Here is a 22,499-nt window from a genome sequence, read left to right on the forward strand (position 1 = left end):
TCATCATTTACAGCCCTGTTGTATAATTCCTGAAAAACAGTCGCTTCATGTATTCTGTCTTGTCTGGTTGTGTGTGTGTGTGTGTGTGTGTGTGTGTGTGTGTGTGGTGTTGGTTGAAGTAAATTAAATACTATTATGTTTGAATCTTGAAGTATTCATAGCATAGGTTTTTTTAATAAAAACATGAATTCCTTTAACACATTGACAGCTTTCTAAAGTCTGGAGTCATATGTTAAACTTCCAAATAAATTAAATACACTATTTTAATAAATATAATTAAATAAATCTATATTAATAGGGACATTTTTAATTTTTGCTTAATCCAACAGATGGTTGGCCAGAGATGGGACATGCAAAATCATTCAAACCATACAGTTATTGGCAAATGTTCTTCTAAAATTCGACTGTCCTCTTTCCAGTTTCAGAGACACACATAGTTCAAGAGCATACAAACAGATAAACAAATCTGACTTAAATACTTTCAACAAAAAAGTCATTGATGTCCTAAAACATTCTAAAAATTAAAAAAAAAAAAAAAAAAAAAAAGTGAATATAATGAGGGAGAAACCATTCTTGCCTAGGTAAAGTTGCCTGTAGCTGAGTGTGTCCACTGGGGGCACTAATTGTAGTAACTGACAAATGAGAGAAGGCAAAAGAATGAGATTAACAAGAGGAAAAATATTTAAAGGATGGATGAACATCTGTGCATTTGAGCACACTGGAGGATGCCTCTTGGTTTCACTAAGTCCAGAGAGAGTTTTTACTAATGCTTTCATCAAGGAAAAAGTTTTTTAAATATTATAAAATAATGGATCTGTACTTGTGTACTGTTATAGTAAGTTTTAGGCAATGCCAATTATATTCTCTCCTCAACCATTAGACATTTATAAGGGTGTTTGCAACCCAGTAAAATTTCAGCCCCATTTTCTGATAGCAGGCTGTATATTTTCCACTAGATGGCGACATATTCCTACTTGATGTCTAAAAGTCACACATCTGACTCCAAGTCTGCTGTGATCAGGAGGTCTCTTCCTTCTCACAGTCACTCATTCAGCACTTTCTGAGCAGCTGCTATTTGCCAGCCTGAGTCTTTGGGATAAAAGATTAAAAAGACGACGCAGTTGCCTTGAAGGTTCTCACAGCCTTCTGGTGGGGAATGACAAACATGTAAACCACTAACTGAAATTCAAATAACTACACAAGTTCCCCAACCTAAAACTTCTCTTTTTCTTCAGGATGATGCTAGAGTGGTACACATTCAGTAGAAATGTGAATTTTGAATTTTGATCTTTTTCAAGGTTTTGATATGTGGTGTGACACTCCCAATGTGCTGGGCAGGGAGCCACAGGTCCTAGTCAGGCACACGATCGCCAAGGGAAACAACCTCTACTCTATGGTGTACTGTGTTGCAGTGGTACTTTCAGATATTGTGTACTGAGCACGTTTAAGGTAGGATATTGTGTACTGAGCACGTTTAAGGTAGGGTAAACTAATCTATACTATTCAGTAGGTTAGACATAATAAATGCATTTTTATCTTACAGTATTTTCAACTTGTCATGGGTTATGGGGCCATAACCCATTCCAAGTCAAGGACATAGGAAAAAAAGCCCTGAGCACTCCTGACTTGAGGAGCATCTGAAATGTTATTAGCTGCTCCTACTTCTCCAGCACTGCGTTTTTAAAAACTCATGGCAATTTAATAATAGGAGAGTTGATGTTTACAAAGTAATCTAATGCAATAAATATTTATTGAACACTTGGTATGCCTATGTGCAAGCCAAGACATTGGAGCCTACCTTTTTTATTCATTCACTGCTTAAGAAATTTACATTATCCGTGGAAGCTGAAACAAATACACAAATAACTACAACATGGGAAATATTTTAAGATAAAGCCTTAACATTTTTAAAAAGAGAAAGTTAATTTCTGCCTAGGGAAATCAAGAAGGTCTTCTTCTGAGAAACTCCATGTAAAGGATATTTTTAGAATAAACAAGGTTACAGTTGATAAAAATGGCTGGGTCTCTCATGTAAGCCCAAAGAGCTCACTGAGAGGAAACATGACCATTGGCACAAAGCCTCAGCCCACTTTCCAAGGCTTTATCTAACTCTGACTGTGATACTGACTGACACCTCTCACTCTTCAGGTAGTTCAGTTAGTTGTTTGTTTTTTTAAAATATATTTTATTGATTTTTTACAGTGAGGAAGAGAGGGGGATAGAGAGTTAGAAACATTGATGAGAGAGAATCATCGATCAGCTGCCTCTTGCACACCCCCTACTGGAGATGTGCCCACAACCACGGTACATGCCCTTGACCAGAATGGAACCTTGCCCTTTTAGTCTGAGGTGGAAGCTCTATCCACTAAGCCAAACCGGTTTTGGCAGTTTTTATTTTTAGAAAACCCAGATTTCTTCTCTGTGAACGAGTTAACCAGACATATATAATCCCTTTCTCTCATCTCCAAAATATTCAGTTCAAAGATGAGGTAGGAGGAAAATATATTTTTTGTTTTGGGAATAAATGCATTTCTGGCTAAAGTGGAAAAGGCTGTTACAGGCTGAATTGTGTGCCCCTAACATTCATATGTTGAAGCCATAGCTGCCAGGACCTCAGACTGCAACTGTCCTCAGAGATGGGGCCTTTAAATAAGTGATGAGCTAAATGGAGCCCTTAGGGTGGTTGTTAATTCAGTCTGGCTGGGATCCTTTGAAGAACCAAGGAAGTGTTTGGACACAGAAAGAAACACCAGGGATACATATACACAGAGAAAGACCATGTGAAGACACAGCAAGAAGGCAGTCATCCACAAGCCAAAGAAAGAGGTCTCAGAAGAAACCAAATCCACTGACGCCTGGATCTTAGACTTCTAGCCTCCAGAATTCTGAGAAAATAAATTTATAACTTGGTCTGCCATATTTTGTTATGGCAGCTCAAGCAGAATAATATAGAGGCTTACAAAAAATAAGCTTGGAACAGTAAACTGTGACCATTCCACAGAATTCTTTAAAACTGAGATAGAAATGATAAATTTGAGTTAGTATTCAATAAAACACTATCATGGGTGGTGAGCTTGAGAAAGGGACACTTTTGCCAGCTCCCAACCAGCAGCTTAAATCTTTGAAAGTAAAGATACAGCACACTAGCTAATTTAGCTCAATAGAAAAACTAGAAAGAGAATGACCTGCGAATGAAGGGTACGTGCCCTAGGTTACAGGCTCCATCCTTGGCCCTGTCAGAGCATGCAGGAGGCAACCAATCAATGTTTCTCTGTCTCTTCTCCTTCCCTTTCACTGTCTCTAAAAATCCTGGGGTGAGGATTAAAAAAACAAAAAGCAGCAGCAAGGTTGGCAATAATTTTTAACACCACCTATATAGAAGAAAATGGAATTAGCATGGCCGGGTATAGTAGAAGGCACACTAGAAGCTACAAGGTCACTTTCAAGTGTGCTCTCCAGCTCAGCTCCTCGATGACTTTTTAAAAGTTTCTTGTCCTCATTGAGCTGCTGTTTCATTGTCTGCCACACAGAAATGTTAATGCTGGTTATTCTCTTCTCAATAGATAAATAAGAAAATGATTGGAGTCAAATAAGAAAATGATTAATATCCATAATAAGTCATACCTGAAACTAAACACATAATTCAGCTACAGCTGCACTACTGTTAAGCACTTTTGAAAAAATTTCATCCAGTCACTGTATTTCTTATTAATCCACAATACTGTGTTATTCACTAGTAGGTGCTTCATATATAATAACTGGTTTTTAGTTTGGCTTAGATTCAAATTTTAGGCAGCCATTTCCTGCCATTGGTTCCCTTGTGTTTTCCAGTGAACTCAAAGTTAAGCTAAAATATGTTTGCTAGCACAGAAATCATACCCCACACATGAAAAGTAGAAAGCGTTGAGTCTTATCACTTCACTTTGATGGTTAATGAAACAATAAGGCCATTTGGTAGGCATAAGTGAAGTTCCAGTAATAACTTAGAATATGTTTTTTTGTATGTCATTTAGAGGGATGAAAGCATTTTCATGAGACGCGACACAGAACTATGATGACTTAATGCACAGCTGTGAGAAATCGAGTGCTGTCTTCTGTATGTGTGTGTATTTTATGCTCTTTTAGTGGCGATAATGAGATGCTCACAGGAAAAAAAGGGGTGGGGAAAGAACCTAATTCTAAAGAACACACGTCCCCCACGCGTTGTTCTCAGCCTTTCAGAGATACCCTGGCTTAACTTCATTGTATGTGAAACTGTCAATCAAAGTAGGTGTTCTTGGTGTTGAGATGCCACTCGGGATGGACAGTGTGCAAGTGAAACTGCCACTCAGAATGGCTGCCTGGCAAATGGAGCTGTCAGTCATTTTGAACAGTTCAGTCTGTTGTATTGTCAAGGAGATGGGCTGATGGGCACTGGAAGCTGCCTTATCAGATTTAATAGAGCTTAAGGTTGTGAATAACTCTTCTGCAGTTCCACAATCAATGAAGAGATATATTTCAAAGCTTATAATGATCAATGAGTAAAATAGAAGGGGGTAATGAAAATAATATACATAAGGTACAAAATGCTAATGAAAGTGGATAAAGAACTAGGTTGGCTGCCTACTCAACTTATCATCACTATCTAAAGACAATGGGGTATAGTCTGGTATAAGCACCACATGCGTCCATTCATTCATTCACTCTCATAAATCTTTACGATATTGCCTATACTGGGGACCAGTAGGTATCTTTTGAAATAAGACATTACATTCAGAAAAAAGCCTCCATTTCTCAACAGGCTCTGAGTAAAATGGACTACCCATGCTCTAATTTTGCCTGCCCCTCTACCATTCTGGGGGCAATTACACTTAATGAAATCCCTTTGCTCTTTACCTGATATGTTGCTAGTGATATTTTCTTCTTAATCATTAACTTAGTGTCTGTAACTCACAAAAAGCTACTTTAGTTTTAAAGTATTATAGTAAAGATAGTGAATCTGGTGGTGTTATTTGCATTCCCTTCTACAAGATGTCAAGTATTAATAATTTAAGCTGACACAGTTAATATATCACTTTCCAGCCACACCTACTAGCAAGCAATTAGATATTAGTCTGCCGTTCCATCTAATTCACTTTGTTTATCCTGTAGCTGCATTTAGTTCCCAGTGAAATTCAGCTCCTGGTTGTCATAAAATGCCAACACAGGGTAGCACTTGTTAAATAATGTTAGGTGATGGAATCTTAGAACATGCAATAGGAGAGGTCTCTCTAATACAAAACAGTTAGAAACAATCTTGCTAGCACACCTAATCCCAGGATTTGGAATGATAGGGCAAGTTCCCAGGCTCCTGTGGACTCAGGGTGACAGCCCAGTTCTATGTTGCCCTACACTGAAATATTGAACCACTGCCTTCATTATTTTTAGTCTGTGGCACAATTAATTTCTGGCACTCAAGTTTTCTATTGCACCAATGAAACTGAGACTCCTTCCCAGTGTCCCTGTCCCAGAATTAGAAGCAACTCTGCCACCCAAGCCTCACCTGGACACCTGATTGCTGCCTCTCCTGATCACGACTTTTACTCACTATCTCTACTTTTCTCAGAATATTGGAATGCATTGGGTACTTGGCAGGATACTAAGCTATGGCATCTCCAAAATCCTTTTTTTGGTCCCAATCTTTCTCTGCCTGGTACTTTCTCAAATGATGCCGTGGCTCTTAGGTTCCACTAAGCTTATGGCATCAACTAAATAAATAACCATAACTGCACCAATAGTTTTCCTTTTAGATGACAGAAACCTTGAAAAGTATGGCATGTTTATTAATAGAATTAATAGTATTTTCTATTACTTTTGCTTTGTAGTTATTTCTCTTAGCTGTGCCTTGGCTCCTTAAATAATTTTAAACTTTATGAGATCAGGTATGGTTAACAAAGTCAGAATCTTTTTTATTGGGAGGGAAGAGGCCTGTGTTCTTCTGATGGATCTGCCACTAACTCTTGGCTGAATTTATGAGAAGTTAGCATTAGATTATTTTTGAGGTTCCTTCCAGCTCTGGAAGTTTTCTTCTTATATCAGTGAACAGAAATGTGAGAAGTAAGAGAACTCTTTCTTGTTTCTCTCTAGGAAATGGGAAATTAAGGAGTATAAATGAAGAGCAACAAATCCCTGTCCAGGCTGAGGCTAGTGTTGCTCAGTGGTGAGGTTCAAATGGGAAACAACATGTCATTGTGGAAGGATGTGTTGTGGGAGAATAAATCGTATGTAACCTCAATAGATTAGGATATGCCACTTTTATTGTGTTGGAGAAACAGTTTTAACATTTTTCTAATTGTGTTTTCCTTGACAGACACCAGGTGGCATAAGGATTTTATTTTCTTAGATGGAGTCAGGCCTACACGTTAGCAACAACATGAGGTAGCACACCTCTTTCAGGCTCACATAAGTAGTAAGGCTTTGTTTAAAGAATTATGTAGACTTTTCTATTGCTCTATTTAGCATTGAAAATGAACTACTGTACATGATACAGAATGTTTATAATGAAAAACCACCAATGAGGACCATTAATATACAAATACAGAAAAGACATTAGACAATGAAAGAAATAGAATATTTTAGTGGAAGAGAGACAGAAGGAAGATGAGCAAAAGCAAAAGAAGTCAGATGTTTTACCAGAGCAGAAATGTTACAAGTAGATCTGGATAAAAGTTTTTAGAATTGGGAAAGTTTTAGAGATGAATTACTCTAACTCTATCCAGGTGGGAAGATGAATCACCCAAATTTAATGTACAATGCTCAAGCATGTGTAAATAACAGTAGGAATAAAGGTCTTTATACATCCAGCCATGCAAATATACTCAACAAGGTTCATCACTGTAATGGTCAATCTGTTTTTATCGACACTTTGAGAGACCAGCTAAAGGACAATACATTACTTTTGAGCAGTCAGTCATATCCATGTTTAAGTTAATAAATTAAGGAAGGCTGATTTGGTAATGAAGCTAGCAATTTCAGCCATACATTATCTCAGAGGTTCTTCTATAATTCGTCTACTAAAGGCAGCTTTAGTTTATAAGGTAAGCATAGTTTTAACTTAATAACTGGAATGTCTTTATGGCAGAGATTTTCCCCTTTCTGTTTTTCCCCCTTTTCTATTCATCTGATGTTATGTCTTTGTTTTTTTGGTGTAACTGAAAACAGCATTTCAAGCCAACAAAATTCCCTTTGGTCTATGATAGGTGGGGTGACCATAGAATTTGAGACTCAAACTGAGATACATTTAAAAATAGCCTTATTAATATTTAATTAACATGATAAACTATACTTATTTAACATGAAAAATTTAGTAAGTTTTGACATAGCTGGATACCCATGAAACCATCACGACAATCAAGTTAGTGGACATATTACTCACAAACATTTCATTATGCACCTTGTAATTCTTAGCTCCTGCCTTTTTTTCCCTCCAACTACACCAGGCATCCACTAATCTATTTCTGTCCCTATAAATTAGTTTGTATTATCTAGAGTTTTAGATAAGTGGAATAATAAAATATTTTTTTCTTTTGTTTGATTTCTTTGATTCAGCATAATTATTGAGAGTCATCCAAGTTGTGTTTATTAGTAGTTAGTTACTTTTTTATTATTGACCAGTACTCCATTGTCAGGCTCAGCCAGACTAATTTATCCTCCTGTTTATGTGCATTTGTGTTGTTCCCTGTTTTTAGCTGTTACATGTAACTCCCCCTTCCTTTTAAAAAATTATCTTTATTGTTGATAAATGTCCCCTTTTTACCCCCATTGACTCCCTCCATCCCTCTCCTGGCTCCCTCCCTGGGCCTTCAGGACACTATTGTTTGTGTCCATGGGTGATGCAAACCCTATATACGTAATCCTATACAATAAAACCCTAATGCTGTGATACACACTGACCACCAGGGGGCAGATGCTCAACACAGGAGCTGCCCCCTGATGGTCAGTGGGCTCCCACAGTGGGAGTGCCACTCAGCCAGAAGCTGGGCTGACAGCTGGCAAGCACAGTGGCGGTGGTGGGAGCCTCTTCTGCCTCAGTTGCAGGTGGGTGGTAAGGAGCCAGGGATCCCAGACTGCCAGAGGGATTTCCAACTGCTGGCTAAGGTTCGCTTCCCAGGGAGTGGGCCTATGCAGGCAGGCAGACATCCCCCGAGGGGTCCTGGACTGTGAGAGGGCACAGGCCTGGCTGTGGGACCCCTCCAGTGCATGAAATTTCATGCATTGGGCCTTTAGTATGCATAGAAGTTATTTGTTTAACCTCTTTCTGTTCCATTTCCCTCTGAGATTGGTCAGTCTGTTCCATGTTTGCATGTCTCTGGATCTATTTTGTTTGCCAGTTTATTTTATTCATTAGATTATACATATAAGTGAGATCATGTGATACATGTCTTTCACTGACTTCTCTTTCCTACTTAATATCAGTTTTCAGTAAGCCCAAGCTTTTACAAAATTTGAAAATTCTGTTTTCATCTTAGCCAATATCTTTGAAGAAAGAAAATACTAAGAATGTAACCCAGTTTCTCCACCTCAGCAATATTGACTTTTGGAGCTGGATAACTTCTTGTTGGATGGGGCTGTCCTGTGCAATGCATGATTTAGCAGCATCCCTGGACTCTCTCCACCAGATGCCCATAGAAGCCCCTCACAAGTGTGACAGCCAGAGATGTCTGCAGACATTATAAAGTACCAAATGTTCTCTTGGAGTGAAATTTACCCAATTTGAGAATTTCCTAACTATATAATAGCTTAAATGAAGAGATGAAAAAAGATGGGCTAAAGAAAGAGATAGATTCAAATTTAAGAAATTGTTAAGCCCCAATCATCTGAAGAATATTTGTAATATACTAGATTAAGCATCCTATATTATTTCATCTTAACCTCAGATAAAACTTATGATGGAAAATATTGATTTCCCCTTATTTTAGAGTTAAGAAAAATGATATTGGATTATTTAGGGTCCAGTCAGGAGTAGTTATAAATCTCACTAGTTGCTTGAACAGAGAGATTTAAAAAAAAAAAAATATATATATATATATATATATATATATATATATATATATATATATATATATATCGTTGATTTCAGAGAGGAAGGGAGAGAGAGGGGGATAGAAATATCAATGATGAGAGAGAATCATTGATTAGTTGCCACCTGCATGCCCTCTGCTGGAATGGAGCCTGCAACCAGGGCATGTGTCCTGACCAGAAAATGAACTGTGATCTCCTGATTCATAAGTTGACACTTAACCACTGAGCAACACTGGCCAGGCTGAACAGAAATATTTTTAAGTTAAACCCATCTCAACTAAGTATTAAGTTATTAACAAGTCAACTGAAACCTTGAAAAAAGAACTGTAAGATGTGGCAGTTGCAAACTGGCTCTGTGATGTGTGTGTGGGAGTAACCCTGCTTTTTAGTATTTGCTGATATCAGTAGTATGCTTACAGTTACATAGCTGATGTCAAACTACCAGTGTGCTGCCCCTGAATGCAAAGTAAGGGCGAGAAGAGCATAAGGAGTTACTGAAGCTGGCATGAGGAACCCCAGTGCACCACAGAGCTGAGGTGTCACTGAGGCAGCAGCTGCAAGAAGCAGTTACCCTGTCCAGGACTATAGACAAGAGATGAGATTGGAATTATGAAAACTCAGAAGCTTAGAGGATGACCCCAAGGAGTTGAAAACCTGACCTCTGAGTTAGAGATGCTGTTTGGCCAGTGCTTAGGTGTGTGGACTTGGAGGAAGGACCCTTTGGGAGTAGAACCCACATCTCTGAGAGGGGAGGCCCATGCCAATCTGTTAGCTGGTATCTCTAAAGCTCTACAAACATTGGAACAACCACACAGTGGGTTTGGCAGCTGCCACAGGAAGGAGTGGCTGCTGCTGGAGTGAAGAAGTGTTGCTATGGTAATACTGACAGTCCCTTCTGCCTCCTTCCACTAAGCAAGCTCCTTGCAGTGTGCAGTCCAACAGGGAACCACTGGCAAAGCAGAAATGTGGTGGGTAGAGTCACAATCTGAGTATCACAAAGCAGAACATAGTAAGGTGGGTTTGGAACTAAAAGAGCATGACACCGATTCCTAGTGAGATACAGGGTCTCTTATGTGATTGTTAATAAATATGCTTAAGGATAGCTAATATCATATTGATTTTCACTCAAGTTAATATGACTCTGTGCAATGAATGGATTATCACTCCATTCATTATCAGTAAGTATCAGTAATTTTTTTTCCTTTACCTAATGAGGTTGTTCTTTAACTTGTGTGTCAGTTGATCTATGGTGATGACAGTTTTTAAAACTTCTAACATGATCTTTGATTCTTCTTAGAAGCAAATGCACCCAAAAATGAATGCAAATAATATCTTAATTGATGAAAATAGGTTGAGTTTAAATTCTAAAAAACATTCTTATTATGTCTTTATTATTTTCACAAAACTGACTAAAGGCTCAGTAGAGAAAAGAAAAGCTCATGTTATATAAGCATTTCAAAATTCTGAACACAATTTTAAGACTTACCTTCAGTATCTAGAAGATACTTAAAGAAATGTTGTATTAGAATGGCTGAATAGAACTGAAATATGGACAACTCCAAACACCCCCTTCCATCATTAATCACCAATCAAGTGGAGTTGGGAAAGATATAAAATGCTTGGTTCAGGGCCACAGCACACACACACACACACACACACACACACACACACACACACACAGAGTACAGAGAAACTGTATAGAGAGAAAATACAGAACTTAGAGGCCAGTAATTGTAAGGCACTCTATTAATTCCCTTATCACAAAAGGGTGCCACTTAAATTATGACACTCCTGTACTTGTAAAAACATCACAATTTCATAAGAGTTAAAATATGAAAAAAATAGCTTTGGAATATATAAAATATGGTAGAAATAAATGATACAATAAATTAGGCACATGGGTTACTGATGACATATTAAGTTACAGGGATTCTGCTCTAATGAGAAAAACACTATTAAATACCTTAGTACAATCCTTCAGATATAGGAATCCTTTGTCCTTTCATCTCTACCAAACAACAAAATGAAAGGGTAATTTTTTTTGCTCGTATGTAGAATTATTATTGAAATAAAGGAAAGTTTTATTTTAATAATAAGTTGCATTAGTCTGTGTCCTTGAAGAAACAGACATCACAATGGGATTAGAAATGGGGACAAAGCAGGGGGAAAGGGACAGCCTTCAGACTGTGATGCAAGCATGGCGCCTAAGGAGGAGAGATGGAAGGGAGAAGGATTGGGGTAGGAAGTCCCTGACTGTTTCAAGAAAGGTTTGGCAAGGCTAATGGGAAGCCCCAAGTCCATGTGTAAGTCATCTTGTTGAATTGTTTCCAGCCCCCCACAATGGTCAGTTGCTGCCTGGGAGCCGTCGCAAGAAGCATGACCTTGTTGAAAGGTGGTGCGTCCAGAGGGATAGCAGCTGAAGTTGTCAATTACATTCCCCGCAAAAGGAGAGCTAAGCAGAGCGTTTTCATGTTTGCAATTTAAGGCCCAACAAGCACTGGAGGAAGACTGAACATTTTTCTCAATGATATGTGAAATCTAATATTTTTGTATGAGATTCATTCTGGAGATGGGATAAGCCATTTAAAACTTTCTCAGAGCTGCACAAATCTATATTGTGATCTGCAAGAATCACAGCTGGAAATAAAAGACATTTTAATTGCAGGAATGTTACTGAGCATGTACCAGATGATGTTGCAAAAGTCATATTTGGAAGTCTACAGATGATGCTGAATTAAGTGGAATGGTAATAATGAGCACAGTGTATTCATATACGGAATGACTCCAGCCATTTAATTACGGTGCTGGGCTAACATGATAAATGTACCTGGACACAAATCAATGGTAAATGATTCCCAGAACAAAGTATTCAAGAAAGCCATGTTTACTAAATAGAATCGTGTTTGCAATATGCATCCAGAAATAATTCGACATTAGAGCCCAGAGTTGAGGCAGCAGAATTCTAAGTATATATTGAAAAAGGCTCTGGTAGATGAATTGAGCTACTTTCTGGTTACAAATGTGCTATTTTGGCAGGTTCTATGAGGCTCAGAAATACTATTAGTGCACAAATTGCATCAGTATGTCTTAGGGTCGAAGAATAAATATTGTACTTTTTCTCTCCCTCTACTGAAATCTAAACACAAACCTAACATCTGCATTCATACAGGTAGAAATCCCAGCAGGTAAGCCATGTATCCCTCTTTCTCAGGCTTTTTCCCAAAGAAAAGTATGGATGTTACCAGGGGAAAAGTCACAAATACACTGAGGACACTCCACAATGTCCGTGACATTCCCAATGAGCTTAATCAGAGACAACTTCACTCTTGTCGTCACTATTCCTAAAGTGCAGGCAGTGGGTGGAAATTCATGGACATTTTATTTTTTAAAAAATTAAAATATATTTGTAGCAGACAGCTGAGAAATGTATATATCTAACACTTACTAATATATTAACTGAATAAAAATTACTTTATTAAAATACCGCTTTTTATGGTAATAGATATAAAGAACCTATATAACTAAAGAATGCAGTAAGAAGTCAATATAGAGTGCATTTGTTTTACTTTGAACTACAAGACATCTCATCAAACAATGAAAAACAGTCCCTGTCTGATTTGGGCTCCCACCAAAATCCTTTACTCAGGATTGTAGATTTTAGGAAGCTGACTCTATCCCAAACCCAATAATAGAACATGTGAGCAGTGCCTATGAACCAGTTAGCTCATTCCACCCCCTAACACTGGATGGTTTGAGGATGGGCACAGCTTCTACTAGACCAATCGGAACGTCTATGTCTCAATGAGAATACTTTAGTTTGAGGGGGTGCGTTTACTCTCTGCTGCTGAATATAAACTTTAGTGGCTGTGCGAACTGGACCAGTTCCCATCATGTTGCTACAAGGTGGGACCTGAGATGGAAGCCAGCCCAATAGCAGGTAGAGCCAGAGTCAGAGCATAAAGTGAGCCCTGAAATTATCATCGAACCCCCAGCCCAGCAGTACTGCCGCTAGTTCTCTCCCTGGCCATTTCAGTAATGTGAGATAATAAATTCTCTCTGTATTAAGACAGTTTGAATCAGATCTTTCAAATTACCTGACAGTGGGTAGGATATGGAGAGGGTGGGATAAAGGACATTATCAAAGTCATGGGAAATAAACCTAAAATTTACTTCCTGTTAAATATCCCATAATCCTTCTTTAATAAGTGAAATAACTGAATGAGCTAGAAATGCTTTTAGGGCTCCATTTTAGAACATAAAAATGGGAAGATGGGTGTCACAGAGAGCAGCAAGAAGAGAGAGTATTTCACGGTGGAACCAGTGGTTAACAGTTTCAACTGCTCGCAGAAGGCCATATAATATTTAGACTAACTAATGCCCATGTGATTCAGTTTTATGGGGATCATTTATTTATGTATTAAGAGCTGTGTCAATGAGTATAACAAACATCACAATCAAAGTGTTATCTTAAAAATAAGGCCAGAATCTCAGTATTAGCGCACCCTGTCCTATTTTTTTTAACCTAACAATGAGCACACCCCAAAGCATTCATTGCAAACCCTAATGAAACCTATTCCATGAGGTGTAAATTGAAATGTAAATAATGATGTTTCTGTTTTGAAATGATCCTTGAGTGGAAATGAGACCTGAACAGATGCTGTTTCTAAACGCAGGGCGTGATCTGATAATATTGTCATTGCCTAGTGGGAACTTTGTTCTGATTAAACATTCATAGCAATTGCACCTAAAAATAAAGCAGGGTGTGGTGCCCATAAAATGGGGGCAACCAAATATAGCAGGTGTCCACCAACACTTGGATCTACTCTACTGAGTTCTCTGACTCGGAGGAAAACTTAGCCAGACCAGTTTGGGTAGCACCTCCTAAGGAAACAGGAGCGGGAGAATTGGGTTTGGGCTGCCTAGTTAAGTTGCTTCTTGAGTCCATTTGCAGTTAGAGGCAGGTGGTCTGGAGACCTTATCCTCACCCACTTTCTCAGCCAGCAAGTCCCTAAAAGCGGTTCCTTAAAAAGAATGTGGTATATAGCAAAATAGAGATGAGATCATTATTTGGTGAGACAAAATTTCTTTGACTGTGAGTCCTTGTGAAAGTGAGAAATGAAGCACGCCAAACCTGCAATGTTCGCTGTCAGGTGCATCTGCACCCACACAATCTGTTCCCAGAGACATCTGCAGGCACAGAGCAAGTGTTGCTTTTCAGACCAAGTTTCTGTCTTCAGTTTAGGGAACAGCTGCTTCTATTTGGGAAAAGGCAAGAATAGTATAAATTTCAAAACATGTGCCACAAACCCCTTCCAAACAATTCCAACAGTGGCAGACACTGATCACTTTTTTTCTTCCATCCCCACATATTCCCTGTAAAATGGCTCACTCATCTATCTAATATTAGGGTAATATGCAAATTAGTCAGGACACTATCACATAACAACCTACCAGGAGGCTGCGTTCACAGCAGGTGTGGGCTGGGACTTGTAACATCAGAGACAGGGGCAGGGAAAGTGGGCCAGTGGAGGGCAGCTTATACTCTCCACATGGTGGTGGCAGCTGTGAGCATTCCCAATGGCCACTGCCACTTGCCCAGGGCCGGTCTAGGGCTCCTACAATCCACCAATGGCTGCTGCTGCTATGAGGGACCGAGGCTCAGGCAATGAGGGCTGTGCAAGGCTCAGGCAAGTCACAGTGGCTGCAAAGGCCAAGGCTCAGGCAGCCTCATGGCTGGCAGTGGCAGCAGCAGAGATATGATGGGGCATCACCTTCCCCTGATAGTAGGGTTGCCTCCCGCAGAGGGAGGCCAGAGGCAGCGGCAGCAAGGGGGTGATGGGGATGGTGCCTTCCCCTGATTGGCCAGTTGCCTCCTGCAGAGGGAGGCCAGAATGCAGCATAACTGTCAGTAGGACATCCCCTGAGTGCACATGGACTGTGAGAAGGGGCAGGCTGGGCTGAAGGACCCTTGCTCCCCATGTACGAATTTTGTGCACAAGGCCTCTAGTTTAAAAATAAAACACACACACACACAAAAAAAAAAACAAAACAAAAAAAACAAAAAAAAACACACAAATATACACTGATAACCTATTGTTTGTTAAGATAGGTATTGAGATGTAAAGGGAAGATATGTATTAACCTTTACCTCAAGAAGTATACATTGTGTAGGACCAGGCACACAATTAAGTATATTACAATTTGAAAATGATCATTGATGTAACAGAAGTATAATTGAATGAACATGAGAATACAAACTCCTGAGTAGAGTGGGAGGAGGCTGACTTTAGAGTGTAGAACATATATATGGACCTGAACTTAAAGGACAAGTATGTTTGAATAAAGAGGACCAAGAATGGCCTGCGGGTAGAGGGAACTGATGAAAAAAGAGTTGGAAAGATGAGAAGAGATCGCTCATTTAAAAAACAATTGTCTGGCCCTGGTGCGATTCCATCCTGCGGGTCTGTAAGACATTTATCTCCAACTGCCTTCTCTCTCACCTAAGTACCTGCTAGCATCCCATGGAATATTCTATGGATATGGACAGGAGCCCTCTGAGACCCCAGAACTACTTTTTCGGTTGTTCACTACAGGTCGACAAAGATTGTCACTTTACGATGGATAATGATGAAAAGGATCACCAGTTATCTTTACGAACAGTCAGTCTAGGCGCTGGAGCAAAAAATGAACTGCACATTGTCGAAGCAAAGGCAATGGTTTATGAAGGCAGTCCAACTAAAGTAACACTAGCAACTTTGAAAATATCTGCATAGCTAACGGATTCCGTTGGTGGCTTTGAAATCACACCACTTGTGGTCTTATGGTTGAAGTGGTTCAGGGCCTGTGCATATTAGTGGATGGCACTTAGAGGCTATGGAGGAAGATGCAGAGTCAGAAGATGACAAGGAGGAGGATGTGAAACCCCTAAGTATGTCTGGAAAGCTGTCAGTCCCTGGAGGTGGTAGCAAGTTTCCATATAAAAAATAAAACCTGCTGCTGCTGCTGATGATGATGATGAGAAGGAGGAGGAAGCAGAAGAAAAAGCTCTAGTAAAGAAATCCATATGAGATACTCCAGCCAAAAATGCACAAAATCAAATCAGAATGGAAAAGACTCAAAACCTTCATCACCAAGCTCAAAAGGTCAAGAATCCTTCAAAAACAGGGGGGAAAAAACTCCTAAAACACCGAAAGGACCTGGTTCTATAAAAGACATTAAAGCAAAAATGCATGCAAGTATAGAAAAAGGTGGCTCTCTTCCCAAAGTGGAAGCCAAGTTCATTAATTATGGAAAGAATTGTTTCTGGATGACTGATGTGGAGGTTATTCAAGATCCCTGGCAGTGGAGGAAGTCTCTTTAAGAAAATAGTTTAAACAGTTTATTAAAATTTTCCATCTTATTGTCAAGTTATTTAGCCTCATTACATTTTTACTAGTATGTATGTGCATAGATGGCAAGATATTTTATTTAATTCTCCCCGTTTCTCCTTCCCCTCACTGTTCCCTTATTGCAACATGTGCATGCTTGTACTTTTTTGTCTCAGAGGAAAACAATTGGCAAAATAGAAAGTTAAATCCATCTGTTTTGCCTTTGAAGAAAATAGAGATTACCAGGTGTAGACAGTCTTCCTTGAAATAACCTACAGGGATTACTTTTCCGAGAACAGGAGAGACATCTAGAGCTGACAGAGGAGCTGGTATGGGGATTGGCCTATTGTTTTCTTCCTAGCAGCTCTGAAAGGCCCACAGGAGGATTGGAGGTAAAGAAGATAAACCAGAATCATAGAGTCTAAAGCTGACCCAAGCATGACACAAGTTAAGTCTGGGGTAAGGGTTAGGGGCAAGCAGCCTGGGATGGTGCAATCTTTGTACAGACTGTCTGACTTTTGGGCAGGAAATACCACTATCACAACTATTGAGATCTTCTTGAAGTCGGCTGAGGTCCCAGAGGCATGAGACACCAGGAAAGATGGAGGGCCTTTCTTAGCCTGCCAGTCAGCAGGATTGTTGTGCAGAATTTGCTATTGAGTTATTTAAAATGAAGAAAGTAAATTGGCTTGCTCATGTGAGCTTTTGACTGTATAGTAGTTATACATTGGCTATAAATGAAAATGAAGAATTTCAGAAAATCCAATGATGTAATTCTTTTTTTTCCTCTGTTTTGCTTTCTTTACCTTGTTACGAGGTTAAACAAAAAATAGGGTAGAACTGGTTTTCAAACTATTCTTCAACTCAGCTCAAAAAAACTCAAAGGCTTTAATATCCACTAAAAGTCTCTGTAAATCTAGGCCATGTTTGTTTACTCAATTTGTCTCCATTGTTCACCTGAGACTCATCCTGAGATCCCTTCATCACCTGCCTTCTTTCTCTGGTCTTCAAGAAACCAAATTTCTTCACATCATCCACTTCCTCCCAAAGATTATTCTAAATTCCCTTTTCTCCATCTCTATGAAAATCCCCAAAACTCATTAGAACTCTCTGCCTCATGGAATTGATCTGTTTATGTAATTAAAGCCTTTCAGAATAAGGCTTGAGAGAACACATGCTTTCCACAAGACATTTGCATTTTGTGAATATAAATAACATGCCAGTTATTAGAAGGTGTGAGGAAAATATATTTAACTCAGGACAATGCCTTGGGCCCCTGTGTGTTTAATACTTGGTTTTGCAGGATTTTACAAAAATGAGATTATCTCTGCTGCTCCAAGTAAAAATCTGCTCTTATCCTTGGAAGTTAAAGGAGCCCTCAAACAATATCTTGAGGCTCTTCCAATTAAAAAAAAAGTATTATTTCAAATGCATTAGCCCATTTGATCTTCACAGTCAACCTTGAAGGAAGGAAGGACTGGCACCACCACACTCAAATGAGCTAATACCAGCTGCTCATACCTTCAGATGTTAAATGTGCAAGCTTTTGCTGAACTCAAAATTTTGTTGACACTATTTTAGCTGTTTTTATTAATGTGATCATCATTATTAACTCTGAAGAGTTTTTATAATTTTATTCTACAATGTTAAGTAACATTCATTTTCCTCTGGCTCAAAATAATAAATGTATAGGAAAAAATTAGATTAGTGTGACTTCAAAGGTTGACTAGTTTCATAGTTACTTAGAGGCTTCTAGTTCTTACTGAGTAAAGGCCAGAAACTAGCTACTGAAAAATCAAATATAACATGCCTGCCTACGTTTAAAGGGCTCTGTTCACACTCATAGGTTCTCAGTGCCACAGTGAAATCCCCTTCACTGTTCTTCACTTAGAAATTCACCACATGTTAAAATCATAGCTACCAATTGCTAAAGCTGAGAGCAACCTTAAAAATGGCTTATAACACCCCTTACTTTTCAGATTTAGGAGGTCAAGGGTCTAAAAGCCTTAAAATTAATAGATTTTCTGCAGTCCACAAATAAATACAGACACAGGTAGAAAGCTGGCCTTATGTCTTGGTTTCCTAATGCAAATTCCAAGACACTTCTATTACCTAGGCTGCACACCACAGACTAGTCTATGGCCCGGATCCCACACTATAACCAGGTAGGTTAACACCCACATACTGCCACTTCCTCATAAGCACACGTTTTAATTTTTCTTTATTGAATTCAGAGAGGGAGAGGGATAGTAAAACATCAATAATGAGAGAGAATCATTGATTGGATGCCTCCTGCATGACCCCTACTGGGGGTGAAGCCCACAACCTGGGCATGTGCCCTCACCTGGAATCAAATCATCACCTCTTGGTTCATAGGTCCACAGCCAACCACTGAGCTATACTGCCTGGGCACAAGCAAACACTTTTAATGCTACTTCTCTCTCTGAAAGTCAATATTGATGTCTTTCCCTCTTCCCTTCCCATTAATCAATCTTGTCTATTAAAGAAAACTGAGTAAAAAAAAAAATGAATCATGAATTAAGAATTTGGTATTTGAAATTAAACTTGCATTAAATGAGTTAATATAGAAAAAAAGTGCTTGGAATAGTGTTCCAGAAAGAGTGAGCTCAAAACACACACTCACAATTATTTCATTCCTGGGTGGGCCAGCACTGACACCCAAAGTCCTGTTTTTAGTCTTTGGTGCCATAGTGGTGGACATCCAGATTGGCAAAGTTCAGATTTCTCTTACAATCTACTAGCACTTCTGAGATCTGACCCAAAAGCAAATTAGTGTTTGTGAAAAACTTTGTTCATGAAGAAATAGGTTATAGGTAAGGGGCTCTTTATTTCTGTCCAAAACAAGATCAGGGCAAGAGGTCATGAGAATCACGGATGCTGCCTTTTATAAAATAATGGTCTAACATGGCTGGGAAAAATGACTAGAGGGACATAATACTTTATACTCACACCTTTCTTGCCCTTCTATTTCCCTTTGCCGTCCAACAAAGGCCTTTACAGTTATTTGAGGATCTTTGTTCTGTGTCATCTGTCTTAAAACACGTTTTATGTAAAAGTCAGCCTGGATTCTCTTTCCTACACTATAATTTTTTATCTCTCCATGTCCTGGGCATGGCAAGGCTATATGCACAGACTTTCTTAGGAGAATATACTAACTCCTCATCCTTTTGCCATTCTCTGAGTCTGTCTCTATTTGTTGCAAATGTCCCACTGTTGGTTCAATGGTGTCAAGCCATTAGTTGAAATGGCAAACAATCTGTTATGTGTGTGAAGATGTATAGCAGAAAATGATGCTAAATTGCACCAGTAGGAACGTAGCTCATCTTAAGGAGCAGATAGAATTGATCATTTACCTCCCTATCAAAACTTAGTGCTTGATTTACTTTTGTCCTAGGGACTGTGGCTCACACAGCAGATAACCAGAGGAAGTATCCCTCCCTTATAGAATTACACTGCTTTCTTTATCGACATGTCCCTGATTGTCACCTTATTGTAACAGGATCATCCTTCCTTCTGAGATAGATGACAGAGCACAAGTACCCTCAAATAACACCAACAAACTTCCCCCAGTCCTCCACGAGGCCATTTGTCTCCTGAAACACATTTTTAACAGTTTCAAAACAAAGAAACCCAGCATATGGTAGTTCATTAGGATCTTAATGACTCTCTACTTTGAAAGGCAAATGATCAGCAAGCTGTTTCAAACCCTAACCTGCAATTTGAGAGGAATAATTTATTATCCAAACAAAAATATTATAATTAATCACAACTTAACATTAAAGTCAGAATTCAGTTATGCTTTCAAGCCTATCTGTTGACAGGTATGTGCACATTCTCCTCCGCTGCTGACAAAATACTTTGTCCTACGGAAAATTAAAAACAGGTTGTTGCTTTTATTTTTATTTTTCAAAGTTAATTATAGGCAGACAGTGTGTTATTCATTGAATAAATCTTAGTGGCTTTTAATCAAGTGCCTGCTGGGGTAAAAGCTATGAGACATTGCTATGAAAGAGTAAGATGGTAGATACTGAAGACTGTAGCATAAAAAGCAGTTATCAAGTTGTCAGGCAGAGGATGACATAAAAGTGAGTTTGCCTGATTAGCAATAATGACAAAAACCATCTAATCTGCCATGAAACCGTGATCCACAGCAAGTTCCCATCTCTTGATTTCTAGATGTCTGAACAAACTGGAATTCAGTTACTAGCAGTTTCAAACACACAGACTTAAACAGGTCTGGGAATAAAGTGCAATCTGAAACAATTTTGAGTGAACAAAAGCTAGAAGTCCTAAAACATGTGTCAATAATTTAAAATAATTTATGTACATCTCAAACACACATTTACTAGAACAATGCTTCCCTAGCAAGCTAGGTTTGGAAAGCTTTCTGCTTCCAAGTTGATTTGGCCTGAGAACTTTAATGAACACTCATGTAGACTATAGGCTTAATTTGATAGAATAGATTTACATTAGACTACATGTCTGACCAGCTTGGGAAATCATTTTAAGTAAATGGTAGCAAGAGACTTTCTGGACATCTCTTCTTAAAATTATGAATCCATTCAGGCTTCATCTCAAAATATATAGACCTAGCAGATAGGCTTTATAAAGGACCTTTCAAATACTTTTCTTCAGAATCTCAATGATCCAACACCTAGTTCAATCAAACCTTAGTGCTTTGAATGAAGATTTTTTTTTTTCTTAAGCCTCACCTCCATACATGTTCACTTCCCGGTTCAATGTTAAGTGAAAGGTGAACATGGTGGATGGTGAACAGGCAGGCTAAGTAGCCATCTCAGACGGTGATTTAAGAAACATTGATTTTATTTAGCTAAGGAAAGGGGCTGGGGAATGAGTTATCCAAAGGGAGGGGCTGCATAGCACTGAGCCAAGGGGACATTGGATCAATGAGGGCAGATCCAGGAGCTGGAGTTTCATCCTTATGTAGTCACTGGTGGGAATCTCTTATCCGCAGTGGGTCTGGGGGCTGAGCTGGGCTTGGATGCTAATGGAATGTGTGATCGGGTGTCTTTAGGACAGTTTCAATCCCTTGTAAGGTTTGACTCCTGCTGTTCAACCAGTTTTTCTTGGTCTTGCATTCTCCTGTGGCAGGAAGCTTACAAAATGGCCATTAAGGATTGTATTAAACAACAGTCCTAACATTTTCCTCCTCTTTCTACTTGTTAAAAATTAGTCCTAATAAACAGTTACCCCACATATCAGAAACCAACCAGCTGGCAGCTTAGTATGTGCATTATTATAAGGGAGGGGGGACTTGAAATGATCAGATACCAAAGGCTGAGGAAACATGTTGAGTGTAAAAGCTATACTGAGGCAGCCAGGGCATCACTGTCTGGCTTTGCTGCTTTTCTGAGCCTGGGATTGAAATACAACTGAGGCCTAGATGTTATCTTTAGGGAGGAAAGGGTCAGGGGGTCTAAATCACCTGACCTATGATATGAAAGATTAGGTGACCAAACCACATGACCAGCAACATGCTAGGGAGGAGAGGTCACCCTGGGGTGTGGTTCTTGTTTTCCCAGTTTTGCCCCTTGTTAGGCATCTGGAGCTTTCTGCCCTGGTGAGTTTCTGTACTTGGCCCATTGTCCTTGCTCTGGGCTAGGTGGGGAGGGGGTCTAACATTCTGGGGTTCTAACATTAAGCTCTTCCCAAGATGACTTATGTTTGTGTCACTGGTTATTTTCAGAAGAAAACTCCATCCTCACTTTCACTGTGTGCTCTGACTCTTTGGTACCAGCAAAAACAATTCCAGGATAGTCACAGAAGGGGGCAGATCTGGGTTTATCTGTACTCATGCCAACTCTCCCTATAGGAGTGGGCTGACTTAGAAGCTTGTTAAGACATTCACAGTGATGACATTGGATTGTGCAATATTAGCCATTCATCCACTGGTGAATAACAGGGTCCTATGGGGGTAAAAGTGACCTGAAAATGTCCATTTGAAGTGAGGTGCTGTCAGGGATAACATGGTCCACACATGTAGCAGGAACTCAGGGGAATGAGAAGAGTGGATGCAGCAGCCAAAATTGTAGGCAGCAAAGAGGAATGAAG

The 22,499-nt window shown here is 39.2% G+C and overlaps 1 protein-coding gene and 1 pseudogene across 3 annotated transcripts in view; both read left to right on the forward strand.

Moving 5' to 3' along the window:
- Window positions 1-22,499, forward strand: part of SYT4 (synaptotagmin 4) — a 705,442-nt gene that overhangs the window by 76,446 nt on the left and 606,497 nt on the right. The gene's annotated exons all lie outside the window — the stretch shown is intronic.
- Window positions 15,561-16,408, forward strand: LOC311625072 (nucleophosmin-like; annotated as a pseudogene). The gene has a single exon. The product of its transcript is annotated as a nucleophosmin-like (transcript).

The sequence above is a fragment of the Pipistrellus hanaki genome (assembly GCF_964339955.1).
Source record: "Pipistrellus hanaki genome assembly, chromosome: 6".
Lineage (NCBI taxonomy): Eukaryota > Metazoa > Chordata > Mammalia > Chiroptera > Vespertilionidae > Pipistrellus > Pipistrellus hanaki.